At 43.0% G+C, this 25635-nt stretch overlaps 1 protein-coding gene, 1 non-coding gene and 1 pseudogene across 9 annotated transcripts in view; 2 read left to right on the top strand and 1 right to left on the bottom strand.

The window, feature by feature from the left end:
• Positions 1-25635, top strand: part of COL14A1 (collagen type XIV alpha 1 chain) — a 267475-nt gene that overhangs the window by 13471 nt on the left and 228369 nt on the right. For 7 of the 8 annotated variants that reach the window (XM_059995120.1, XM_059995114.1, XM_059995119.1 and 4 more), the window contains one exon: positions 5272-5382. The gene's annotated coding sequence lies outside the window, so the exon portion shown is untranslated. Of the gene's footprint in view, positions 1-5271; positions 5383-12366; positions 12536-25635 lie in introns of those variants that run through there. The other variant, XM_059995118.1, reaches the window with a different exon arrangement.
• On the top strand, positions 11963-25277 carry LOC132440347 (protein limb expression 1 homolog pseudogene; annotated as a pseudogene).
• Positions 20180-20252, bottom strand: TRNAA-CGC (transfer RNA alanine (anticodon CGC)). The gene has a single exon. It is a non-coding gene; the product is annotated as a tRNA-Ala (tRNA).

Consider the following 25635-nt stretch of genomic DNA (forward strand, 5'->3'; position numbering starts at 1 on the left):
ATCTTTTTGAATTATAGTTTTGTCTGGATATATGCCCAGGAGTGGGATTGCTGGGTCATATGGTAATTCTGTTTTTAGTTTTCTGAGGAACTTCCATACTGTTTTCCACAGTTAACCTTGGGGCTTTGTAATTCACACGGATAGTGTGAATTCAGGCCATAAACCTGGATGAGGGCTGTCTTAGAGCTACAATTTCTCAGGCAATATCTCTCCCCACTCATTCACCCAGTTCCAAGATTAAAAAAAAAAAAAAAAAAGCCAAGCAACTCTTTACTGTCTGCTTCTGAGAGTGGGTTTATTTCTGGTTCTCCTTTTCATTGATGATATAGACATGTAGGTTCCCAGCTTTATGGGAGGGTCTCCTAGAGGAGTTCTCTCTTTGAGGGCTCTACCCTTGAGCTTGAAAGGCTGCCAAAATAGACCAGACTCCAGGGGTTGGCAGATGCTCGAGGACAAAGCATGCTTGTGTGCTTACTTACCTCTGGGTTCCTGCCTTTTATTAATTTTTGCTTTCTAAGGATTAAAAAAAAATTTCTTACTGGTTTAACAATGTATTTTAAGAGCTTTTATATAAATATGTTGTATAGTTTTGTGGTGTTTTTTAATGGAAATTTGTTAAGAATATGTAGGCTGTCTCACCTCTACCGGCCTTGGAGGTTTAAGGTGATTTTTAAAACACTCAATACATTTAAAATTAACTAAAATTATGATATAGATAACTATTTATACACATGGAAAGATGATGATGTGATGGTCAGTAAGAAGAAAAAGTTACAAATTGTAAAAGGTATGAGCTCGTCATAAAATATTCACAGAGATCCCTATATACAGAGGAAATAGTTTTAAACCTAGTGGCTATTAACAGTGGCTGTTTCTAGGAGGTTGAATATTGGGTGATTCTTTTTTCTTTTATTTTTCCTTTTGTAATTTTTCATAATGAACATGAATTATTTAGATAAAAGTATTTTTTAAAACTATTTTTAAAATTATATAAATCTGAATGGAAATATTTCAAAACTAAGTAGGAATGGTGTTAAGTTTTTCAAAGCCCTTTGAATATCTTTAATAATTTATCAGCTTTGATTTAAAGCCTCTCTCTTTCTCTCTCCCTCTCTCTTTCTCTACACACACACACACACACACACACACACACACACACACACACACTTTTTGTCCTATGGGCAAAATCACTAGGGTATAGGCTTCTATCTTCTGTAGAGCTATTTGGTCTCTAGGAATGAAAGACTTTCCCCCAAATGAGGCTGTTGGTAGAAAGGGAGCTGACAAGGGTAGTTCTCCTTCAGTGGAATCTTCCAAAAGTTTGGTGGAGTTTGAGGAGGTGAAGTGACTTAGATAATGCCTTCCCTGGAAGCATAAAATAGAGGAGCTAATTCCCCAAACGCTTTCCAGCGGATGAGTCTATCATTTTGTATGAATGTTTCCTGGCTGGAACGATTTACCATTTTTTTCCCCTACTACCTCATTTAACTAACTCCAGATGAAGAATCTTACAGCTTTCAACTCTTTTAGAATCTGTCTTGTTAATGGGTCTTTCTAGAATTGACTAGAAAAGTGTATAGAGAGAAATTTAGTATGGAAATCAGTAGACCATGAGCTCCAGGGACACTGTAACAGACCCTTTTCTGGGCAAGCGTGCAAGAAAGTGCCATTCCAACAAGACCAACTGTACATAAAAGCAGCGGCTGTCATACATGACAAAGTTTGGGAAAACAAAAAGAATACACTTGAAACTCCAGGAAAAGTCCACTTACATGCATCATAAAATTAGGAAAAAAGGGGAAACTGTGGAAGGTCAGCCAAGTCAACTGTTTTCTTTCAGATAGCCCCGCAGACCTGGGGATGACCAACAGTCATTTTAATTGTGAAGTTCAAATGTATAAAATATATTCATAAAATTTAAAGGGGGGCTTCCCTGGTGGCGCAGTGGTTAAAAATCCACCTGCCAGTGCAGGGGACGCGGGTTCAAGCCCTGGTCCGGGAAGATCCCACATGCCGTGGAGCAACTAAGCCCGTGCGCCACAAGTACTGAGCCTGCGCTCTAGAGCCCACGAGCCACAAGTACTGAGCCTGCATGCTACAACTACTGAAGCCCGTGCGCCTAGAGCCCATGCTCCGCAACAAGAGAAGCCAACGCAATGAGAAGCCCACACACAGCAACAAAGAGTAGCCCCCGCTCAGCGCAACTAGAGAAAGCCCGCGTGCCCAGCCACAAAGACCTAACGCAGCCAAAAATAAATAAATAAATTTATATTAAAAAATTTTTTTAAGGGAACTCCTTTCTGAAAAATATTTCGAGTTAACAGAATTTCAGAGCCTCACCAACAGAATTTTTACTTCCTCTCTATGTGGTTGAGTTTAAGTACTAAATAAAATTACTGAAAGCTCTTACCATGTTACAAATGAATATACATTGTATACCAGGAGTAAATCTACTTCTTTCAAAGATCAGATGGATAGTTTATTTTGATCATTGATTTGAAATCTCTTCGATGAAAATGCATTTTTGTCCTGTGTTGTAAGAAAAGGTTTTGAAATCGTGTTCAAGTCTATCATCACAGGTTGTCATAAATTACTTCATTATCACAAGTGCTGATAGTTCAGACTTGGTAAGTTCACTGCACAGGAGGTTTGGAATAAGCTGAACGTTTGTCAGGATGTCTCCCCAGTTTAAGACAGGGTCCCTGTGCAGATACCTCCTCGAAGCAAGGAATATATCTAACCTTTATGTTCCTGGACCCTCCTCTGGGTTTCTAAATGGAAGTGTTTCATGGTGTTTGAGGAGATCAAGCGAATTAACTATGCAGCAAGTCAAACCCCATCCTGAAGAGGTGATGCTTCCTGGGAATCTGCCATGAACTACAAGAAACCTTTTTCTTATTTGATTTCTTCATGCTTCCATTTGTTTCTCTAAATGGGTGATACTGTGCGTTCTTTCTATAACCAGAGTTGTGTGGTGAAGATCATGCATGATAGTTTATTTTAGGAAGCTTTGAGAGCAAAGTGGCTATCCCATAAACATTCTTCTTCTCCCCCTCAAAAACAAGATTTTCACACAGTATTGTGAAGCAATTATACTCCAGTAAAGATCTATTAAAACAACAACAACAACAAGATTTTCGGATGAGGGAAGCAAATGAGAAAGACAGAACTGGATGTCTGAATGATTCTTCTGGAAGTGAAATCTGACTAGATCCCTCTTGTGTTTTGAGCTCCCCTTCTCAAGCAGAGTAAAATCCAAAGTCTTTGCCTGAAGGCTTCACCATATCTGGACCCAGAGACCTCTCTGATCTCATCCCTCACTGTGCCTGTCTTGCTCATTTCTCTTATGCCTCACAGGCCTCCTTGCGGTTCCTCCGTCCTCAGAGACTTTGCATTTGTGGTTCTCCCTGCCCTTCTTCCAGTGAATTCCACCACTGGCTCTCTGCCCTCATTCAGTCTCTGCTCCAATGTCGTCTCTGGGGACTCATCCCTGACCTCCCCACCTAAAACAGCAGTTCGTCCTCTTCCACCTCCTCGTCTTATTCTTCTTTCTATCACTTGCCAATGATGTTTTCTGTCTGTCTCTCTCCATGAGTAAGTTCCAAGTAGTTCCTGCTTGAATAAGTATTTGCTGACTGAATGAATATGGGCTGCTGACTAAACGGATGGCTCCGGGGATTCTGTCACCTTAATCACACAGCCAGCATGTGCTACACATATGGATTTAGGTGGATGACTTAAAACTGATGATAGCCACATGGGAAGAATTGAGGAGGCATAACGGATGAATTGTATTCAATTCAATGTAGCAAACATTTATCCAGCCCCTATTATGAGCAAGGCCATATGCGGGGGGTTGGTATTGGCACATCTGCTTCTCTGAAGAAGCCTTATAATCGATTTTTACAAAGAAGAGCCAAAGCAGAAAGGCTTCCTCAGACAGTTGGGACCCCCCCTACTTCTGATCCTTTTTTTTTTTTAATTTGGTTGCCTGGGGTCTAAGTTGCGGCAGGTAGACTCCTTAGTTGCGGCATGCATGTGGGATCTAGTTCCCTGACCAGGGATCGAACTCAGACCCCCTGCCTTGGGAGCATGGAGTCTTAACCACTGTGCCACCAGGGAAGTCCCACCCCCTTCCGATTCTTGTTGAAATAAATTTAAATTGACAAGCCTTTGTCACATCCCTACTACAATCAAGGCTCTAGGCTGCTGATTAATCCCATTGATGGGCTTCGTAAGGGTGTTGATCCTTCACCTTCAAATAATGGCAAATCTGATACTCAGAAAAAATAATTCAGAAGAGCAATACAGCATAAGATTATAGACTTTGGAGAGCTGTGTTAACCCGAGTACTTCTAGACGTGCAAATGTTAAAGCTATTAAAGTTCTACCAGAATCGTGCACCAACACTGCTCATTGATGTGCACTTTTGATTGAGACAAGAAAAAAATAAATATATTACAAATTAGCCAAAAAATCATATCTTTTCCTCATTATTTTCTGAACATTTAGGACTCACTTTTGTTTAAATACTTATATAGTTAATTTCTGGTATATTTTATCTATATCATTTTATATGAGTAAATTTTAAATGCACACATATATATTAGGACTTTGTTATACAAAGGATGGAATAGAAAGAGTGGAGGGTACAAAGTAGTATCTGGCACAGTTAACATCAGCTAATGGTGAGAACCTACTGGGTGCCTGATACTCTTCTAAGGGCTTAATGGGCTAATTAGATTAGATGAATTAATTCATTTAATAGTCACAACATGCCCATGAGGTAGGTACCCTTACCATTCCCATTTTACAAATTAGGAAACAGGAAAAAAGAGGTTCATTAACTTGTCCAAGGTTAGTAATCGTGCCAGAACTCTGTGTCAGAATCCATGCTCTTAACCACTATTATATTGCCTCCCAGGAAGCTTGCATTCTACCCTGGGCAGGTAGGAAAGAAATGTATCAAATATTAACCAGGGGCTTCCCTGGTGGCGCAGTGGTTGAGAGTCCGCCTGCCGATGCAGGGGACACGGGTTCGTGCCCCGGTCCGGGAAGATCCCACATGCCGCGGAGCGGCTGGGCCCGTGAGCCATGGCCGCTGAGCCTGCGCATCCGGAGCCTGTGCTCCGCAATGGGAGAGGCCACAACAGTGAGAGGCCCGCGTACCGCAAAAAAAATTAAAGAAAAATAAAAAATATTAACCAGAGTTGAGAGCAATAAAAGAGCCTTCTCAAAGTAACCTGTGCTTTTTTTTTTTTTTTTTTGCAGAAGTAGACAGTAATTACTGTAAGAGCTCAAAGGAGGGAAAGGCAATTCCGCCTGCGATGGACTTCACCAAAAATCAAGAATGGCTTCTTCATCACAAAAACAATACTAGAGGTAAGAAATTAGGGAGCAATACCTTTAAATTTTTGAAGGAAAATAATTTCTAAGCTAGAATTCTATGCACAGCCAAACTAGTAATGAAATTTGAGCATAAAGACATACAAGGTCTCAAAAATGTATCGATTTCCCACCCCCCATGCCCTTGTCTTAGGATACCACTAGAGGATGTCCTTCCTCAGAATGAGGGAATATTTATCATCATCTCATTATCTATATGAGATGATGGATGTTCACTAAACTTATTGTGGTAATCACTTCATGACATATGTAAGTCAAATCATTATGCTGTATGCCTTAAACTTATACAGTGCTGTATGTCAATTATATCTCAGTAAAACTGAAAGAAAAAATTAAAACAACAAAAAAGAGGGAGTATAATTCAATCTAGGAAGATGTGCAAAATTGAGAACACGGTATCCAGTAGAGGAGAGAACCCCCAGAATAATGACTGTGGTGTAGATAATTCATAATTCAGCTGTAAAGGGCAGCCACCCAGATGGAAGCGGCAAGACTCAGGAGACAAGCTGTTTGGAGCTGTCAGCACCGTGCCTGCTGCTGTGGAACCATCTTTTAACCAGAGAAAACTCCTGGAGAAAGTATCAACCCAAACAAGGGAATATACTGAGAAAGAGGAAGCTATGATATCCAGGAAATAGGGAAGCCAATCTTGGAGAAAGACAGAAGGAATTCCAAGTTTGGTAGAAAACAAAGGCCAGGATGACAACTGAGCAGCAGGTCTAAAGGAAAACCTGCCTGGAGAAGAGGGATGTTTAAAAATATTTTTACCTGATATCAGTGACTTTGGGACATTGCACGGAGACGTTATTGGAAGTAGTTGGAAAGATTAGCAATAAGCAAAAATCAAATAAAGCAAAGGAAAAAGCAAGACAATTATTAACTTTAGAGAAAACCTAAAAGTAGAAGGAAAAATGATCATAATACATTATGATGCTTTTATGTGAATATTTGCAAAGCATAGGAATGGAAACACTGAATATGGAGGTAAACATCATATGGGGAAGATAAAAGAGGAGAAAACGGATGGCAGCCTGAAAGAGCTACACCCTCTTCTACCGTAACAGGAAATATAGAAATGATGTTTAAAATTGATTATTAAACACATAGCAGTACATACATTATATCGAGAAATATGGAGATTTGAAAATGTCAAAGAAAAACTGCTAAAAGAGTCAAAGGTGATTACTTCTGGTGAGCAGAAGTAATATTTTTTTAACAAGTTTTTAGTATTATTTAAATTTTAAAATTACATATATAAATTATTTTAGTAAAATGGTATAAAAAAATTAAGTGTCCATGTGGGCTTTCACAGAAGTTTGGTATCCAAACGACTCTCAGTAAAGATTCTTCTTCTTCTGTGGTATTATTATTATTGGAAAGAGTCTGGACTTATTGTCAGATGCTGTTGAATCTCATAATATCTGCCACTGATGCTTTCTGGGGATTTAATGCATGGGATCTCAGTTTCTTCATTTGTAAAGTGAAGGGGTTACCATATATGTATATATGTATAAAATCTCTTAAGCCTGCTCCAGCCCTATTATGTTATGAACAGGACCTGTTATGCAACATGCATACACTGACAGGTTGCAGTCACACATGCGAAACTTGGCTGTTTTTTTTGTTTTGTTTTTGTTTTTTTTTTTGGTACGCGGGCCTCTCACTGTTGTGGCCTCTCCCGTTGCGGAGCACAGGCTCTGGACGCGCAGGCTCAGCGGCCATGGCTCACGGGCCTAGCCGCTCCGCAGCATGTGGGATCTTCCCGAACCGGGGCAGGAACCCGTGTCTCCTGCATCGGCAGGCGGACTCTCAACCACTGCGCCACTAGGGAAGCCCTTGGCTGCTTTTAAAGTCCTGACTTTGATCTACGCTGTGGAGCCGAGAAGATGAGGAATGTCTTAATCACTGGTTCAAGAACATGAAAGGTGATTGTGAGACAAAGAGGGGATTCCAGCACCAGGAAGGACATTTTAAGACAATATGATTTCAACCTCTGGAATGAGTCTTACCTTGCAGAGCTGATATATTTAAAATGGGATGATGTACTTGAATGCTCTTTGTAAAGTGAAAATCCTATACAAGCATAAGCTGTATCTCTAGTATTGTTTGGAAAGGGGTCAGTGCACTCTAGTGGGGAAAGCTCTGGCCTGGGAGTTAAAACATTTGAATTCTAGTGTTGACTTTGCCATTAATCCCCCAGGTAAGTTTGACAAACTCTCTCATGTCTTTTATCGCAGCTTCAGGTTTGGTAAAATGAAGATGGACTTGGAGTTCTTCAGTTAGCAGAAAAAGAAATCAGATTTGGCAAAAATAGGGTAGCTCACAGAGCTGAGACAAAAGCTTCAGGAAGGCCAGGAGCCAGATACCGTGGAGCTCTGGGCAGGGCTGATATTCAAACGATAAAACAACAAGATGGCGCAGGCAAATCGGAACGGATACCAGTAGCCACACAGAGACCTAGCGGCACTCAGCTCATACACGGTGTCTCAATCCATGCTGTGACAAAATTCCACAGTCTGGGTAGCTTATAAAGGACAGAAATATATTTCTCACAGTTCTGGAGGCTGCAAGTCGAAGCTCAGGTTGCCAGCATGGCGGAGGGCAGGCTCCCTTCCAGGTCCCGGACTTGCCATTGTAGTGAGAAAGGGCTAGGCATCTTTCTAGGCAAGAATGCTAATCCCATTCATGATAAGCGTTCCACCCTCAAGAGTTGCAATCAACTCCCAAGGCCCCGCCTCCTAAAACTATCACCTTTGAGAGTCAGGATTTCAACATGTGACTTTTAGGGAGACACAAACATTTAGACCACAGCACAGGGGTTACCTCTTGAGCTGCTGTATCAGAGGGAAAGCAGGCGTAGTGATCCCAGGAAGGGGATGCTGGGGAGGACATCCAGGGTGGTGGAGAGGCAGCTGTTTACCAACTGGCAGGGAGGTATTTCAATATTTTAACAGCCGGTACAGCTGTATTGGTGTGTTTCTGCAGGATGTCTAGATTTAAGGAGCTATTTATTGTTACTGCAGGCCTCACTGCTAGGATGAATCGAGATAAAAATTTAGCACTTTGTTCCTCCTCTTGTGTCCCACTGCGTTACAGTCACATTTGAGGGAGAGAGTGTGTGGTTGGCCTAGTTGCGAGCTCCTGCCCACACTCGGCTAGAGGAGAACAGAGCACTCGGAGCTGACAGCCCAGCCACAGCTGCATCAATGGAATGGAGGCACTTTCCTAACATAAGTCAGGTCTTTGTTACTCTAAGGCGAGAATAACCTGTTTGAGAATAAAGTATTTGACAGCTAGTACGGCAGGGACATCAATCAGTGAGAAGGTACATCAGCCCTTGACTAGGGGGCAGGATCCTGAAGTTTCTCTGATTTGTTGGGAGTTAGCCTTTCATTACCAGCTGTGCTGTTGCAAGATGAGGGCCAATACTAGGAGTCCCGGGGGTCAGCATGGAAGAGGGGGTGGGCACGTGGAGCCAGGAGCCTGGGCCGTGGTTATTGCTTATAGGTTATTGCTCATATTATCAGTATGAACCTTCTGTAACCAAAAGAAGGGGGAATGGATAGGCTGAGGAAAAATCATAGCTGGCCATTACAGAGGGTTTGGAGTAGAACTGCAGAGAGTTAATGGTTTGCTGCTGAGAGTATAAGGAAATGTGTGGTGGTATTTTTGGTTTTCACAATGGCTAGGAGATGGGGAGGGTGCTACTGGAATTTGGTGATGGAATCAGGAATAATAAATGTTCTACAATGTCTGGGACAGTTATGCCGACCTATCCAAAATGTCAAAGCACCTCTGTTGAGACAGATTGCAAGAGTTATCCGTAAGGGGCTACTGAAGAGAGGAGAGCCGTATGCCTTGGGCAGAAGGGAGATAAAGTCCTAATTTGGGTGATATAGTTGCTATTTATTATTTAGTATGGATTAGGTCCATAAACACATCTGTCATTTAATCTGCATGACTATCCCCTGAGATATAATTAATTACTCCCTTCTTATACACAAGGAGTTAGGCTCGGAGAGGCAAAATAACTTCACCAGAGTGAGACAAGCAAGGGGCAGAGTCCCTTCAATTCAAGTTTGAGTTCAAAATCTTCCTGCAGGGTTTTAGGGGACAAGGAGGAGAGTGGCAACAGGGTGTGTATGGAGTCCTTCGAGAGAAAGAAAATCACATTCATGACACAAACTCAGGATGAAATCCTAGGAGGAGTTGTTGAGTCCTGGAATAAATTACTGTGGGAAGCTGGAATTTTTGGATATCTTTGAAAAGACCCCCTCTATTTAAAAATCCTTTCGGAGGTTTTTTGGTTTTTTTTATTTTTTTGATTGAGAGAGGAGACCATTAGAGGGGTCTTCTGGGCTTGTTTCAGTTCTCAGTATTCTTCTAAACTCCGAGGGCTGACCTTAAGATAAATGTTGAATAAACACTCCCTTGAAAGGCCTGGAAATTCACACACAACTGCAACTAAGTGAAAAACTAATTAAAACCAGCCATTCTGATTCAACATTAACTGAAAATTATCTACCTATGTTGAAAGTGAAATAAATGCAAGAAGTCAAAAGTTTAAAAGATGAAAGAAGGATGACTTAGAACTTTTTAAAATAACATTTTATATCATAACAAAATCAATATACATTATCGTATAAGATTTCTATGGAATAAATATTCTGCTATTTGCTGTGTATGGATTTTTGCACGTATTTAAAATCATCAGGGAATTCCTCATTTCCAATTATCTATAATTCCATCACAAGCACTTTTTCTCAGCCTTTGCCTCAAACTTTATGCTAACACGCCACTACCTCTCCCAAGGGAATTACACGTAAAGCTAAGCTTACACTAGCCATCTATATCTTGTTAAAAATGAAGAACACAAGAGTAGATTTTATTAGTGAAAAAGGGGGGACAGAGTATGAAGGTAGTAGGCACTCGTTTGGGGGTGGGCAGAGGAAAGGAGATCTAACTAAAGTGTAGTTTTCTCCAGCTATAAGTACTGAATTTCAGGAATTCTGGTCCTTCCGTATTAATCTAGGATGGATGGATAGTTTTCCAGTTCCCGCCCTATCTCGAACTCCCAGTCGCAGACACCAGGTGGCGCTCGCATGCTCGCAGCTCAGCGAATGGAACCCTCGGATTTAGACCCTGTCTGCTAAAAAGTCGCGCTGGCTGCCTGACCCGGGAGAATCACGTTCAGTGAAGCGCAGAAGCAAAACGGCGCCTAGCTCGGGCCCTGTCCCGTGGCAGACCTGAGGCGCGTTCGGAAAGCGACCGACAGACGCAGGGCGGCGGTGGGAGCTGCAGAGGGCCTTTTGCACTCCAATCGCAGGACAAGCGGGGAAGTTCAGAGCGTGGACAAGGGGATGCGAATACCAGCAAATTCGGGGAAAGCAGAGGACGTGGCTTGGGAAGGTTAGAATATCCGAAGGACCCCCTTGAAAGGGGGTGGATGGGTCACAGCCCCTCTTTCTGTATTCTGGGCTGAGCAGGGTGGTAGCAGGTTCGGGGACCTTTTAAGAGCACCGCCTGCCCTTTCTCTCTTCGCCATCACCAGCCTTTAACGGTGGTGAAATACCCTCTGCAGTTTTCCAAGGCGAGAGGGTATTTTCTCACAAAAGTGGCTCCTTTTTTTTTTTTTTTTTTTTTTTTTTTTTTTTTGCGGTACGCGGGCCTCTCACTGTTGTGGCCTCTCCCGTTGCGGAGCACAGGCTCCGGACGCGCAGGCCCAGCGGCCATGGCTCACGGACCCAGCCACTCCGCGGCATGTGGGATCTTCCCGGACTGGGGCACGAACCCGTGTCCCCTGCATCGGCAGGCGGACTCTCAACCACTGCGCCACCAGGGAAGCCCGAAAGTGGCTTCTTGATAAACACTTAGTTTTTATACCTCCCAGCTCCCAACATTTGTGCGCACACAACAAGCTGGATTGTAAAGACGCCGCGGGAGCGGGTGGGAGGCTGTTCGTGAGGTTAAAAAATGAGTAACGATGATGACTTTCCAAGGGGGCCCAGGGGATGACCGCGCAGGGCCGAGTCCCTGGAGACCTGGCGCGGGGCTCTGGCGCGCCTCGTGGGCTTCACAGCTCAAGCAGAGCCTCTCGGAGGGTGACCTGCATGTATCAGAACCACCAGGGTGTTTGATAAATGCAGAGTCCCTGGCCTCAGCCCAGACCTGTTGAAACAGGATCTCTACGAGAGAGCATATGCAGTTTAAGAAGTCCTACCACCGTACACAGCCGACATTCGTCCTTTTAAACACCAAAAATGTCTATTTCAACATTCGCAGGTGATTCTCCTGCACATTAAAGTTTGAGCACATCTGCTTTGGCATTTTATAGCCCTCGTTCAGAAGAAGGAAGGAAGAAAGGGTACCCCTTGTTTTTTTGTCTTTTTTTGGTGGTATCTTAGTTCCCCGACCAGGGCTCGAACCCGCGCCCCCTGAAGTGGAAGCGCGGAGTCTTAACCACTGGACCGCCAGGGAAGTCCCAAGACAGGCTACCCCTTTATAGCGGGTACTGGCCGCCCGAGCGCGGGGTCCCTGACGAGGCTGGCCTTTGGGAATGGGGAAGCGGGCACACAGCACCTGCGTCCTCGAGAGCTCCAGACCTCGCAAAAAAGCCAGCCGCACGCTAGCCTCGGTGCGAGTGGAGGGGCAAAAGCCGCTCTTTCCCGGCACCGTTCAGCCGGCTGCGGCCCGCACCTGGGGCGGCCGCCAGGTCTGGGCTGGCGCGCCTGCGGCGCTGGGCGGGCTCCTCAGAGCATCTCTTGTGGGGCCGGGCTGGAGGAGAAGAGGAGGAGGGAAGCGGGGGTGCGTTAGGGGCTTAGGCCTGCCTCCCACCTCCCCCCGCAGCCACCTTCCGCTCTATAATTGGCTGCCAGCGGGCCTTCCTTTCCTCTTATCTGATCCCGGGCGCCTAGCAGGAGGGAAGCCCTGGAGAGGAGGAGGCAGCTCTGAGCGGCCGGGAGTGGGGGCAGAAGCGGGTTGAGGAGAGGGAGAGAGGCTAATTGAAAGGGGCACGCGGCGGGAAGCGCGCGAGACCCGTGCGCCGCCAAGAACCAATTCGCGGCGGAACTTGGATCTTCCCTAGGCACGGAGAGGCCCCCTACCTGGGCTGGAATCTTCTCCTGAACAGGTTAGTTCCAGTCTTTCTCTGCTCTTCTTTAGGGTCGGCTTTGCAAAGTCTATTCTTGAGGAAGGGAAAGTGGGAAGGACTAGCCACCTGCAGACGCCGTGCAATTCCATGGACCTTCTCTTCACGCGCGCCTCGGATGGCCCGGGGACGTTTGAGGTGCGATGGGAAGGTGCACCGGGTGCCTCTTCGCAGGGGGTCACTGGGCAGGGAGATTGGTGGCACTGCGTGATGCAAATGCAGACAGTGAAGATGCCCTGGGTTGCTCTCAGGAGCTTTCCCCCTTGTACTTGGGCGCTGTGAGTGCTCGGCGGGAAAGAGCGGGTGTCTCCACTTCGAGACAGTGGAGACTCCAGAATTTCCAAGTAGAGGGGGCTTCGTAAAGGCGACCATTCCGTTGAGAAAGGGGCTTAGGGATTGTTTTGGAGAGCTGTATATGAACAGAAAGCACGCTGTTTTTATTTAGATTGTATTAAGGGTCGCTTGGGAAAACAGTCGATGGAGATCATGGGGTACGCAACTCACCTAGATCCCCGTGGGTGACCCGCGCTGGGGACCAGGTGCTCGCGAAAAGAGGAGCAAGCAAACGGAGTGCCTCGATGCAGGATGTTGGCAGTAGTGATAGCTCTTCCACGTAGTGATAGCTCGTCCACGCCAGGAAACCCGGATGCTTCGCGCGTTTTACTTTGGTGTCTGGACCCAGGAAGTTGCAGCTTTCAGACGCACCACCACGCTGTGGTGCTGGAGGGTCTTCTCTGCCCTGGCTTTTCCCACCCCCTTTCCCCCACCCGCCCCTTTTATCCCTCTGAACTGCTGGCGGCTTCAAGCGCTCTAGTACGCAGCGCCTAGGCGGAGGTGCATCTGGCCGAGCTTGGCTTTAGCGTGCACAGCGCACAGTCAAGACAGGGTTAGGGCCCGGCCAAGAGGAGCCGGCGTTGTGCCACTGGAGTGGCCTTAGTCCTAAGCAAGGGTCTGAACGCTGCCTGCAAGTCCAGGACACGGGCACTCTGATTCAGGAGCTGGGTTCTTGGGTCCTCTGTGGGAGGCTCCGCCCTGTGGCACGCGAAGCTCTGGATTGACCCGGGGTCGAAGCTCTGGATTGACCCGGGGTCGCGCATTGTGCTTAGGCTTTCGGCATGCCCTTAGGGCAACTGTGCAAATGGAGCTTGCGTGCAGCTCTCAAAGCGGCCTATATCTGCCCCTCCCCCCCGAAAACAACTTCTGGAGCTAAAGCTGAGAGCCTCATTTCCCTCCTGGAAATTTTGGAGAGTCAGCTGCTTGCAGCAGTAGAAGGGGGTGGAAGGGGGGCAGAAACATGCGGATAAGACATTGGTGGCTCTATGGGGAGCAGAAATGAGAAAGAGTTTTCCTGAAACTCCCCTCTTAAAGGCTCTGGGGCTCCTCAGCTACAGAGAGTCAAGGGGGGGCCCTTCCTGGTTGCAGCATGTGATAAAGAGGCCCTGCTCGCATCCAGCAAACCGGCTTAAGCTGGATGCAGTGGGGGGAGCTGGTGGTGTGTTTCTGACAAGGTGGTCCAGTTCTGCCCACAGAGAACTCACTGGTAAATGTAAAATGAGTGGATGAAGTAACGCATGGATAGCATTTGGATTTTGAGTTGTTTCAAAAGAGCAACTTGGATGGATTTCCTTTGAACCTGGTCCCAAGGATGTGGTTACTGTAAGATAGACTTCAGGATAGGATTTTTTTTGAAGAAACAGCTTTATTGAGATACAATTGCACACGTGTGCAATTCGGTGGTTTTTTAGTATATTCACGGAGTTGTGCAATCATCACCACAATCAATTTTAGAAGATTTTTATCACTCCAAAAAAAAAATATTCTGTACCTATTAGCGGAAACTCCCCATTTCTTCCCAACCTCGCCCCCCCAACACCCTTGGCAACCACTCATCTACTTTCTGCTGACATTTCATGTAAATGGAAGCATACAATATATGTGTGGTCCTTTGTGACTGGTTTCTTTCACCTAGCAAAATGTTTTCAAGGTTTATCCATTATGTACAGTATACTCTCACTAAGCATTGGGCATCGCCTCCTTCTGCCTGGGGAGCCCTGAGCCAGGACAGACCTGAACCTCCACTACATCCCTGACCTCCTGGGGGTCCCTTTGAAAGGACAAGAACCACACTGGTGAGGGCTCTCAGTAATTCCCTGGGAAGGATTCCTTGGAACCCATCAGGATTCCTGGAGCAGTTTTGGGCAGGTCCCAGGCTTTGGGATTGATGGGAGGAGTCCTTTGGCATTTTTCCTGCTGCTAATGGTCCAGCTGTGGATTTCAGAGAACGCTGGGCCGTCCGTGAAAGTCTTGGCTTTTGGAATCAGCCAGGGCTGGCCTTAAAGAAAGGGCTGAGCAAATTCGTATGATTTGAGGGGCACTGGAACAAGCCCCAGCCCAGCAAAAAAGGGCTCATTGGGGTACACTCCTTTTGACCCTTAAATACTTCCTGGTGTCAGCTAGTAAAACACAAAGATCTTTTGCCTGTCTTAAGCTGAGAGTCTTTGCAATTATGTGACTCTAGAGCCACATTTGCTGTCATTTTAATCCAAACTCAGCCAAACGACTGCTGTTTTCCAGGCCAGTCGAGTGTAACCCAAGGTTCCTTTAAAGGACCAGGACCTTCCTGAATTGCTGCAGGCTGAGGTGGTGGTGTTTGAGCACCACTGAGCTAACAGATTACCTGGGATTATGACAATTTGTAGAGAACAGATGATAAATGACCTAGGGGAACAGCGGGATGGGTAGGGTGGGGGAGAGGAGAAGAGGAAAGTTTAAGGGAAAGGGAGAAAAACAAACTTCCTCTTTGACAGATTTGCCCCCTGATAGTGCTGGATGGCAAGAAAACAGTCTCCTCTTGTTTCTCCTCCTCTTTGGTAACTAACTAACTAAAAAGTGGCAGGGCCCCAGTTACTCTTCTATATAGAACAAGCCTTGTGAAGACCAAGCCTTATCCTGTTCTAGTTGGGAGATGGGTGTGTGTAGTCGAGGAAGTGCTGGCGTGTGTTTCGAGCCCCTGTTGGGTACCTGCCCTTTTCTTTTTCAGAAACACGTTTAAGCCCCCCAGTTACTTGTGGAAGTAAATATTCTCCTTCTTTTAGATGTAAGATCACTGAGCTTCGGGGATATAAACTACCTCGCCTGGAGTTGCAAAGCCAGCAAGTACCAGATACATGATTAAGAAAAGTCTGTATGAGATTTGAACCCAGACCCCATTGCTCCATCAGCTTCTTTGGTGGGGAAGGGTGAAGTGACCCTTCCCTTCAAGGGTGTGTGACTGTAAATGGATGACATCAACTGAGGCCATACAAGTCTGGGAGCTGAAACAGGCTGGAAGGCAGAGAGGTGTGGGTGAAATGTACACTTGCTTGTTCTGTGCCCCTGCCCAAGCTCCTTAACCTCTCTGGGCTTCAGTTTTCTCTTCTAGAAAACAGGGATAACATAGCCACCCTATGTTTTAAGGCCTAAATTGATTTAGTACAGAGTCGGGAAGACAAAACTGGTTTCTCTTGTCTCCTGCTGCTTTTTCCTTCTTTCTACCTTTTTTTTTTTTTCTTCTTCCCACGTTTCCTCTTCTCTCTTTCTCTGGCTCCACTTTTTGAGGGGATTGTGACTAGAAAGGCACAGGAAATTCTCAGGAAACTCTGAGAACTGAGTGTCTGTTTAAGTTGGGGCTTACAGTCTAGACTCCACATTTCTTCAAGGTAATTTTTTTTTAATTTAATTTAATTTTTAATTTATACTTCAGGGTAATTTTTTAAAATCAATGCTCTCGAAGAACTTTTCTGCCAGTGGGCCTTTGTTGGAGCTCACCGGCAAGGGTCCCTAACTTTTAATTGTAGGGAACAGTGTTTAGTCTTTTTCCTACCAGAGATAACCTGGGTTGTTTATGAAAATTGATCCAGCGGGAGGCCAGGCTTGGCTGAGTTCTTCTGAGTTTCATAGGTGGTGTCTCTAACTAGAGGTACTCAGGGGATCTTTTACTGGATAAAGATTTCCTCCTCCATGGCTTTCTGTCTGCTTTTGCAAAGGGGAGCACACTGAATCGATATCAAAAAATGATGTTCTACTGTAGGTTTAGAATGGAACATAAAGATTACTACTGTTGGAAACACAGAAGGAGCATCTGGCCCATACTTGGAAGATCAGGGAAGCCTTCCCAAAGGATGAGATGTCTATGCTGAGATGTGCAGCTGCCCTTTATGCTGCTTGTAGATAGAGTTTAGTTAAAAGCAACTCTCATTTCTTTGACCAAGAAGCTATGTCAGTCCTTAAAAAAAAAATGCCGGGTAATGGAACATTCCTGAGTCAAAGAGAGTCTCCAGTTTGCCATACTTTTGGAGTGGCTCTGCCTTCTGTCATGTAGGACTTACAGCAACCTAGTTTAAGACTAAACAGCTATATTTCTGAGGGTGATCTGCAGACATATCCCTTGCATTTGAGCCATTCACTGGGCTGCTATGATCCTACATGGGGTCTTTCTGTGAACTAGAAAAAGGTACCTCTGGGCAGACCCGTGCTATTGGGAGAAGAAGACAGTATCCTTTCCTCTGGAAAACAGTTTTGCATACAAGTTGGAGAGAGTGTCTGCTAGTTTCAAGCATTACTTGCCCTAGGCCAACTGCAAATTGTACAGTGCGTCAACTGTGAACTGTACACATCAGCCCTGGTCATTCAATCATTGATCATTAAATCAATCAGTATTTATTGATTGACTATCATGCACTTTGAACTTTTTTGATTATGGGTTAAACTGCCCATCTAGATGTATTATGTTACCCAAGACTCAGACGGTAAAGTTACGGGGGCCATGAAGCTAGCTGGAGAGTTACAATGGGATAAGAGGCCAGTGCAGTCTGTTGGAGGTTGATCACTCTTTCTAAAGATTTTTCAATTTTATTAATATTTTAAAGAAGCAAATTTTGGCCTTGTTAATTTCTACTAATATTTATTTTATGTATTTTTGGGTTCTATGCTTATCTTTATTAATCCCTTTTCCAACTTAATTAGGATTTTAATTTGCTCTTCTTTTTTTGGCTTCTTTAAGTGGAAAATTAGATCATTGATTTTTAAATTCCTTCTTTTTTTATGTAAATATTTCTCTCTAATCCTTTAGCTGCATCCCACAAATTTTCATGTGTTATCTTTTTATATTTTGAATTTGTAAAGATATTTTATTATGATTGATATCTAATTTAATTCTGTTGTTGTCAGAAAACATACTCTGCAAACTTTGAGTCTTTTGGAATTTATTGTCTCATTTTAGGATGCAGAATATGGCCGATTTTATAAGAAATTTTTTAAAAAAAGAATATTCTGCAGTTTTTGGATGTGGTGTTCAATAAATATCAATTACTAGTTGATAGAGTGGTTCACATCTTCTATATCCTTACTGTTATTTTGTCTAGTTGTTCAGTCAGTTCCTGAGGGGATTGTTAACATCTCTAACTTTGCTTATTATTTCTTTCTTTGGTTCTATCAGTTTTTGCTTTGTGTATTTTGAAACTCTGTTATTAAGCACGTACTCATTTATGATTGTTAACTTTTCTTGATTAATTGACCCTTTATTCTGAATTGTCCAGGACTTGAGGGATATTTTTTTTCTTTTTTAAAATATTTATTTATTTACTTATTTATTTAGGCTGCGCCAGGTCTTAGTTGCAGCACATGGGATTTTCATTGCCAGGTGTGGGATCTTTTAGTTGCGGCATGCGGGATCTTTTAGTTGTGGCCTGCAGGCTTCCTAGTTGCGGCATGTGGGCTTCTTTGCAGGCTTCTTAGTTGCAGCATGTGGTCTCTTAGTTGCGGTATGCATGTGGGATCTAGTTTCCCAACCAGGGATTGAACCCCGGGCTCCCTGCATTGGGAGCATGGAGTCTTAGGCACTGGACCACCAGGGAAGTCCCGAGGGGCGTTTTTATGCAGAGTTGATTCCCCCTACTTGTGGCTCACTCTTTTCTTACGCACCTCTTCTCAATTTCCAGTCTCTGGCATTCCTGAACTCTTCTACCCTTTGATACTTTATGCTAATAAAATTGTGGCTTTCCACTTGATTTATAATCACAATGCCATGCACAGTGGGGAGTTCGCGCAGGGGGAAATAAAAGGCTAGTCACCAAGCTAATAGTAACACAACTAGGTCTTTATTTCTAAATTAGAGTTGTTTTCTCCTGTGTCCTGATGCTAACAGAGAAGAGTGATAACCACTGACTTCCTCTAGGGCTTGTTTTTAAGTAGACCTCATTAACTAATCATGAAAACCCTTTTGGTTATTCTGGGTGTAAGGAGGGTGGTATTTTCACTACAGAGATGAAATAAGGAATACTAAACATGTCAACACACTGGGCAAAGATGTTAGCCCTGTTTTTAGTCTCTCCATTCTTATCTGTAAATACGTATGACCTAGATCATCAATTCACTGTAAAATTCTCCTCTAAAAGTGATATCAAAATATTAATAATGTTGGGCTTCCCTGGTGGCGCAGTGTTTGAGAGTCCGCCTGCCGATGCAGGGGACACGGGTTCGTGCCCCGGTCCGGGAAGATCCCACACGCCGCAGAGCGGCGGGGCCCGTGAGCCATGGCCGCTGAGCCTGCGCATCCGGAGCCTGTGCTCCACAACGGGAGAGGCCATGGCAGTGAGAGGCCCACGTACCACCAAAAAAAAAAAAGAAAAAAAAGAAAAAAAAAATTAATAATGTAGAGTCCAGAAAGAGTTCAGACTTAAAGGTCATTTTGTCCAGTTCCCCTGCCCACAAATCCAGGAATCTCTTCTATAACCCCTCTCATGGGTAAAACTTAGCCAGCTTCTGCCTCAGAACTTCTAATAAAAGTGAAGAAGGCATTCTAGTTGTTAGAGAATTTTTATATCCAAATCCGCATCTCTGTGGCTCGGTCCATTGATTCTAGTACTATTTGCAGAAACTGCACAGAATAATCTTGTTTTATCTTCTGTGTTAAAGCCCTTCAGATATTTGAAGACATCCATTATGTGCCTCCGATTCTTATTTTTCCTAGGCTTAAATCATGCTTAATCATTCCCATTTCTTTCAAATCTTCTTTACATGGGCTTGTCAACTAAAACTGCTAAGTCTTCTTTTTAGTCAATGAATTGCTCTTAAGTCAAATCTTCCAGATCTTCAGATGGTTGATTATTTTGAACCTGTATAGAGCTGCCATCTGGAAAAATGATAAAAAATGGATAGGAACGTAATTAGAAAAGTTTAAAGTAGTTCACCCGTGCCAATAATTGTGCCTCTGTCATTATTTGGATCTTCTGTTTTTGCCTAAACCTTTATGCCAAGTTAGTCCCACAACCTTCATTAGATGGAGGAGATAAAGAGTTCTTTTTTTTTTTTTAATATTTATTTTGGTTGCACTGGGTCTTAGTTATGGCGCGTGGGATCTTTGTCGCGGCATGTTTAGTTGCGGCATGCAGGATCTTTTAGTTGTAGCATGCGGACTCTTGTGGCCTGCGGACTCTTAGTTGTGGCATGCGGACTCTTAGTTGTAGCATGCGGACTCAATTGTGGCATGTGGACTTAGTTGCAGCATGTGGACTTTTAGTTGTGGCATGCGGACTTCTTAGCTGTGGCATGTGGACTTCTTAGTTGCAGCATGCATGTGGGATCTAGTTCCCCGACCAGGGATCGAACCTGGGCCCCCTGCATTGCGAGTGCGGAATCTTACCCACTGGACCACCAGAGAAGTCCTGATAAAGACTTCTTGAGTCTTTTCCTCCTTTAGTATCTACCCAAGTAGTAAATTCATTGATGATTATCATTCCCTTTTCCTTTGTGTCCTTTCAACCTGTTCCTAACATGTTACCAGTTAGAACTTTTTGAGAGCTTCCTGAGTTTCTAAGTACATTATTTACATTATCACAATCATCCTATAAGGCAGATGTTCACTGGCACATTTTGCTGATAAAGAAATCAAGTCATGGAGTGGTTAAACTAGTTAGTCAAGGACCCCTAGCAAATTATTGGCAGATCTGTCTTCCTAGCTCCCAGTTTTCTATTCATATCTCCAGTTCGTGTTAACTCTTTGTTCTATTTCATACTTATTGCATTTAGCTTGGCAATATATTTGCTTGCAGTCAACTATAAGTGAGTTGACTGAAGGCAGGGATCATATGGTATGAAATTTTGTATCTCCCTTAGAGTAGAGAGCTTTGGTTACATAGTAGGGCTCTCATTAGTGATTGTTGGAATGAAGATTCTGATATTACAAATCACAGTCTCTCTCAGGGCCTGGTGTGCCAGTTGGCTGGCAACAATTTTGTTTAAGTTTATGGTTTTTTGTATGTCAGCACTGACTGAGTAGAACATTATCCAGGGTTTGGGTATATATGTGTGTAAGTCTGTGTGTGTATGTGTGTGTGTTTATATGAGTAGTTTACAAAAACTTTAGGATAAATATTTTAAGGGATTTTGATAAAACTGGCTTGCACAAGGGGCTTTGCTCCTTGTTAAATTTAATTGTATAAATGCAATTAAATAAGACAAACATATGAAGTAGAGGAAGGGTCAATTAGTCCTAATGGGGATAGTTTTAAGTTACTGATTACATAATCTCGTGACAGTGTTCTGAGAAAACTTGTACTAAAGATTATCAACTTTCCTCAAATTGGGTTTATACCTTCTGAACTTAGAGCTAGATAGCCACTTCTAACATGATGTTTTTAAACCAAAAAAAAAAAAAAAAAATTAAGGCAGAGTTATTTGTTTTGTGCAAGGTTTTAGGCAAAGTTTCAACAAATTAGGCTTTGATATTTTGGTAAGTGTTAAAGTATCTCATGGCACTTTAATAGGAATTGGGATTTTTTCTTGCCTCTATTTTACTGTCCAAAAAAGAGACTTGGCAGAAAACCTTGGGAAAATGAAAATTCCAGTTCTCCCAATATGGTATTACTCATCCTAATTTAAAATAAACACACAAAAAAAGGAAGAATTTAAAGATAATCTAGGGCTACAGTTTTTTGTCCATATAAATAATACACAGTTTTCAAAAAAAGTTGCCAAGATTAGGGTAGCACTAATTCATCGGTGTATTTACTTATTTAAATTGTGTGAAATGCAGATTAACTTCTAATGTGGTGTGTTAAGTATTGCTTCAAAACACCTGGACACAGGAACTGCAGTGTTTTGATGAGAAAGAGAAAGACTATTGGACTGTGGCTTGTAAAAGGACTTGCTCTACTATGTTAACATAGTATCGTGTGATATCTGATAAAAGTCTCTGATCTTAAAGGGCATGCCAAAAAGACAAATTGTTTCCTTACCTCTCCCTCCCTTTGCCCTGTTCTGGATGAAACCTGTGGTTATGTTTGGGGAACAAAATCTTAGAAAGAATATTTCGTTTGAGTTGAGAGAGTGATTCTACTTCTGTGGTTTTCTTTGGGTATCACGGTCTTGATCATGATAGGGCTGACGCCTACTCCCCTCTCTTTGCAAATCCCCTGTATTCAAGCCTCTGTACACAAAAGAGCAAAAGAGTGATTTCACAGTCCTTTGGATAACCCACCTGATCTTGTTCTACTTGGCTGGGTGGGGTTAGGGTTCTCTAGATGCCTCAGGGCCTTTCCCCCTGTATTTTATCTAAATTCACTCTCCATTTGTCCCATTTCTTCTGTGCTCTGACACATAGTTGGTTTATTAATCTGTAATAAATTAATAATAAATTCATCCAGACTAAAATGCCATATATATTACATATAAAATAGTCACTCAATGTGTTACCTATTCCATTGAATTTTAAGGGGCTTCTAGTATGTGAAAGTCTTAATTTAAGAAAATATTCTTTAGTAATTAGCATTTTGGAAGTATAGTAGGCTAGTTGGGGGAGATGCTTTTTGGATCCCTAAATACAAATGAATACATTCTTTAATTTTTTTTATAGGATCTTAACTTGATTATTTCTATGATTATCAAAGCATGTGGCTCTTCCTTTAATTGGCAATACAAAAGAATTGCACGCTAGACTGTCACTGGATATTATAAAAAGTGGTTGCCAAAAAAATTTTTTTATGAATGATTGCTTGAAGGAATATAATTAATTTATTCCTCTGGATATACTGTATCACTCTGGAATAAAACCAGAATAAGTTTAAGTGCGTGAATCATATTGAATCATATGGTTTTGAAGATTCATAGAATTCTGCTTTGCTACATTCACTGAAATAACTCTTGGGTTAAAAAGGAAGTTAAAGTTTGTATGTTGCTGCCGAAGCATATTCAGAGAAAAATTATGGCCTCAAATAAAGACTATTACATTAATTAAGGATTAAATAAACAAAAAGAACAACAAAAATTAAAAACATAAGAGCAGGACTTCCCTGGTAGTCCAGTGGGTAAGACTACACTCCCAATACAGGGGGCCCGAGTTCCATCCCTTGTTAGGGAACTAGATCCCACATGCATGACGCAACTGAGAGTCCACATGCTGCAGCTGTGAGCCTGCGTGTCACAACTAAAGGATCCCGCGTGCCACAACAAAGACCCGGCGCAGCCAAAATAAATAAATAAATAAAATAAATATTATAAAAGCAGAAAAGCAAAGATAAATACAGAACTAAATAAATTAGAAATCAAAAAATAATATTGGCAAATAAAAAAAACCTATTCTCAAAAAATTACAATCTGGACAAATATATATATAGCTTATCTATTTTGGAGAGAAAAGAGAAAGTCAGAAACACATCACTTTAATACTGATAATGGAGCTATAACAAGAAAAGATAGGTTGTAATTTGAGAGATCACACAACTCTGTGCTATTCAATCTGAAAATCAAAATTAAAAGAATAACTTTAAGGGAAAATATCCAAACTAGAACCAAGAAGTAAAAAAGCTAAATAGGTTTATGAATAAGACAAAATATATTTTTAAAGCTGTGTAGGAATTAGCTTCAGAAAGGGAATAGGCCCATATGATTTTCTCACTCAAATTATTCATAGGCTTTCATAGAGTAGATCTTTCTCATGCTACTTAAACTATTACGGGGCTTCCCTGGTGGCGCAGTGGTTGAGAGTCCGCCTGCCGATGTAGGGGACACGGGTTCGTGCCCCGGTCCGGGAAGATCCCACATGCTGTGGAGCGGCTGGGCCCGTGAGCCATGGCCGCTGAGCCTTCGCATCCGGAGCCTGTGCTCCGCAACGGGAGAGGCCACAGCAGTGAGAGGCCCGCGTACCACAAAAAAAACAAAAAAACCCAAAACAAAACAAAACAAAACTATTACGGCACAATGAAAAAATGGAAACCTTTCTAACTTTTTTTTATGAAGCTAGAATAATCTTGACACCAAACCTTTTAAGAAAAGAAAACTCTTAGTCAATTTTGGTTATTAACATAGATCCAAAAAAGCAGCTATACAAAGTCGACATGATATAAAAACAATAATATGCAGAAACAACAAAGATCAGTTAGCCCGGGAGGAGGGTGCCCTGAGGAGTCTTTAGACTCTGGAAGATGTCTGATTGGCAGATGTTAAAGGGATTCTTTGGTAATCCAATGCGTCCATGAGCTGCACAGCCTCAGTCCAGGACTGCAAGAATTCAAGCCTGGGAGCACTCTGCAGAAGGCTTACGTTGCAGACTGAAGGTGGGCATAACCTTGGAATCCCTCAGACATTACATTGCTCAGCTCTTGCCTCAGAGAGATCTGGCTCTCATCTCTGAAGACTTCAATATTGTCTCAGTGTTACAGGAACTTTGGAAAAGCAAGCAGCAGCAAAGGGTTGCACTCCCAAGTGAAGCTGCAGTGGTCTACAGGTCCATGTCATCCCTTAGACCTTCCTTTGTGAGTAATGTGACCCTCCCAGGGGGACACTGTTTTGGCAATTTTCAGTGCTGCTTAGGTAGAGCTGAGGCCTGATGGGATGCCTCTGAAGTTGTCCCAGTCAACTCCTTCTTCAGTGAGCTGCCCTTCAGAAGGATCACACCAAAGAATTCTTTATGGAAAGCATTCAGGAAACAGTTGCGGCATCAGAGGCACACCAGATGCGCCGATGACTCCAGCATCTGCATCAAAGCCTGTGACTCCATGTTAGTTAAACACTGGGACGACCATGTTTATTTCAAGAGCTGATGACCATTTTCCAACTATTGCACTGGAAGGGAAGCCGAAAAGCCCTTTGTGAAACAAAGCATTCCTGACAGGAAGTCATCTTCTATTTCCAGTATTCCCTGGATGAAAGATGAACAGCCATATGGTCTGGACTGGATCATGAAGGAGCAAGGGTCCTTGAAAAAGGAATCCTCTCTCAAGAGCAATGAATGGCCTTGGGGGAGTTATAAGAAGCCAGGAAAGCAGGATAACTATGATTTTACATAGAAAAGAAAGAAATCACTATCTTAGCCTTGACTGAGATCTACAGTAGGCTTCACATTTCCTCACCCAGAGATGTTCAGGCTGAGCCTCAGAGCCCCGTGTGGTATTGCTAGCAAGGCCGGGCCCCAGGTGCCCCCAAGGATGGCAGAGACCAGATCCTAACATGTGGAAGCTCACTGAAGTAGGTCATCAGATGTTTTAGCATCTATAGCTGCTACCTGAAGGCTGCACGAATCCTCCTACTGCTACTAAAATCCTCCTGTTTTATTCACAGAATCTGAGAATAGTAGGACTCACTCTTATAGGACCCAGTACTCACTCAGTTCAGTTTTCTAATTAAACTCTTCAAACTATAAGGATGGAAGCAGGATTGTTTGAAAAATATTTCCCAAGACTGGCTCCAGCCTTAAGTCTGGCTGACATGTGCTTCACTAGATTACATATGTTGTTTCAAAGAATGTGCCAGTGTAGCATCTCTCAAAGAACAGCAGCCAGGATTGGGAAGAAGTAACATGATAGCAATTTTAAAAATACTTGGATTAAATAAGAAATATTGATTGCTTTAAAAAACATGCAAGGGTCAGAGTCTCCTCCCAAGCTTTGGAAACTAAAAGATAGCTCCACTAGATATAATCCAAAGCTACAGAAGGGGTTTTATCTGGGTCTATCAAAGTTCTTGAAGAGGTAATAGTATGAAAATACTAGATAAACTTAATGTGGCATACAATAGCACTGTAATAATAATTTTTTACCATACTCTTC

This window comes from Delphinus delphis, chromosome 17, assembly GCF_949987515.2.
Source record: "Delphinus delphis chromosome 17, mDelDel1.2, whole genome shotgun sequence".
NCBI classification, from domain to species: Eukaryota; Metazoa; Chordata; class Mammalia; order Artiodactyla; family Delphinidae; genus Delphinus; species Delphinus delphis.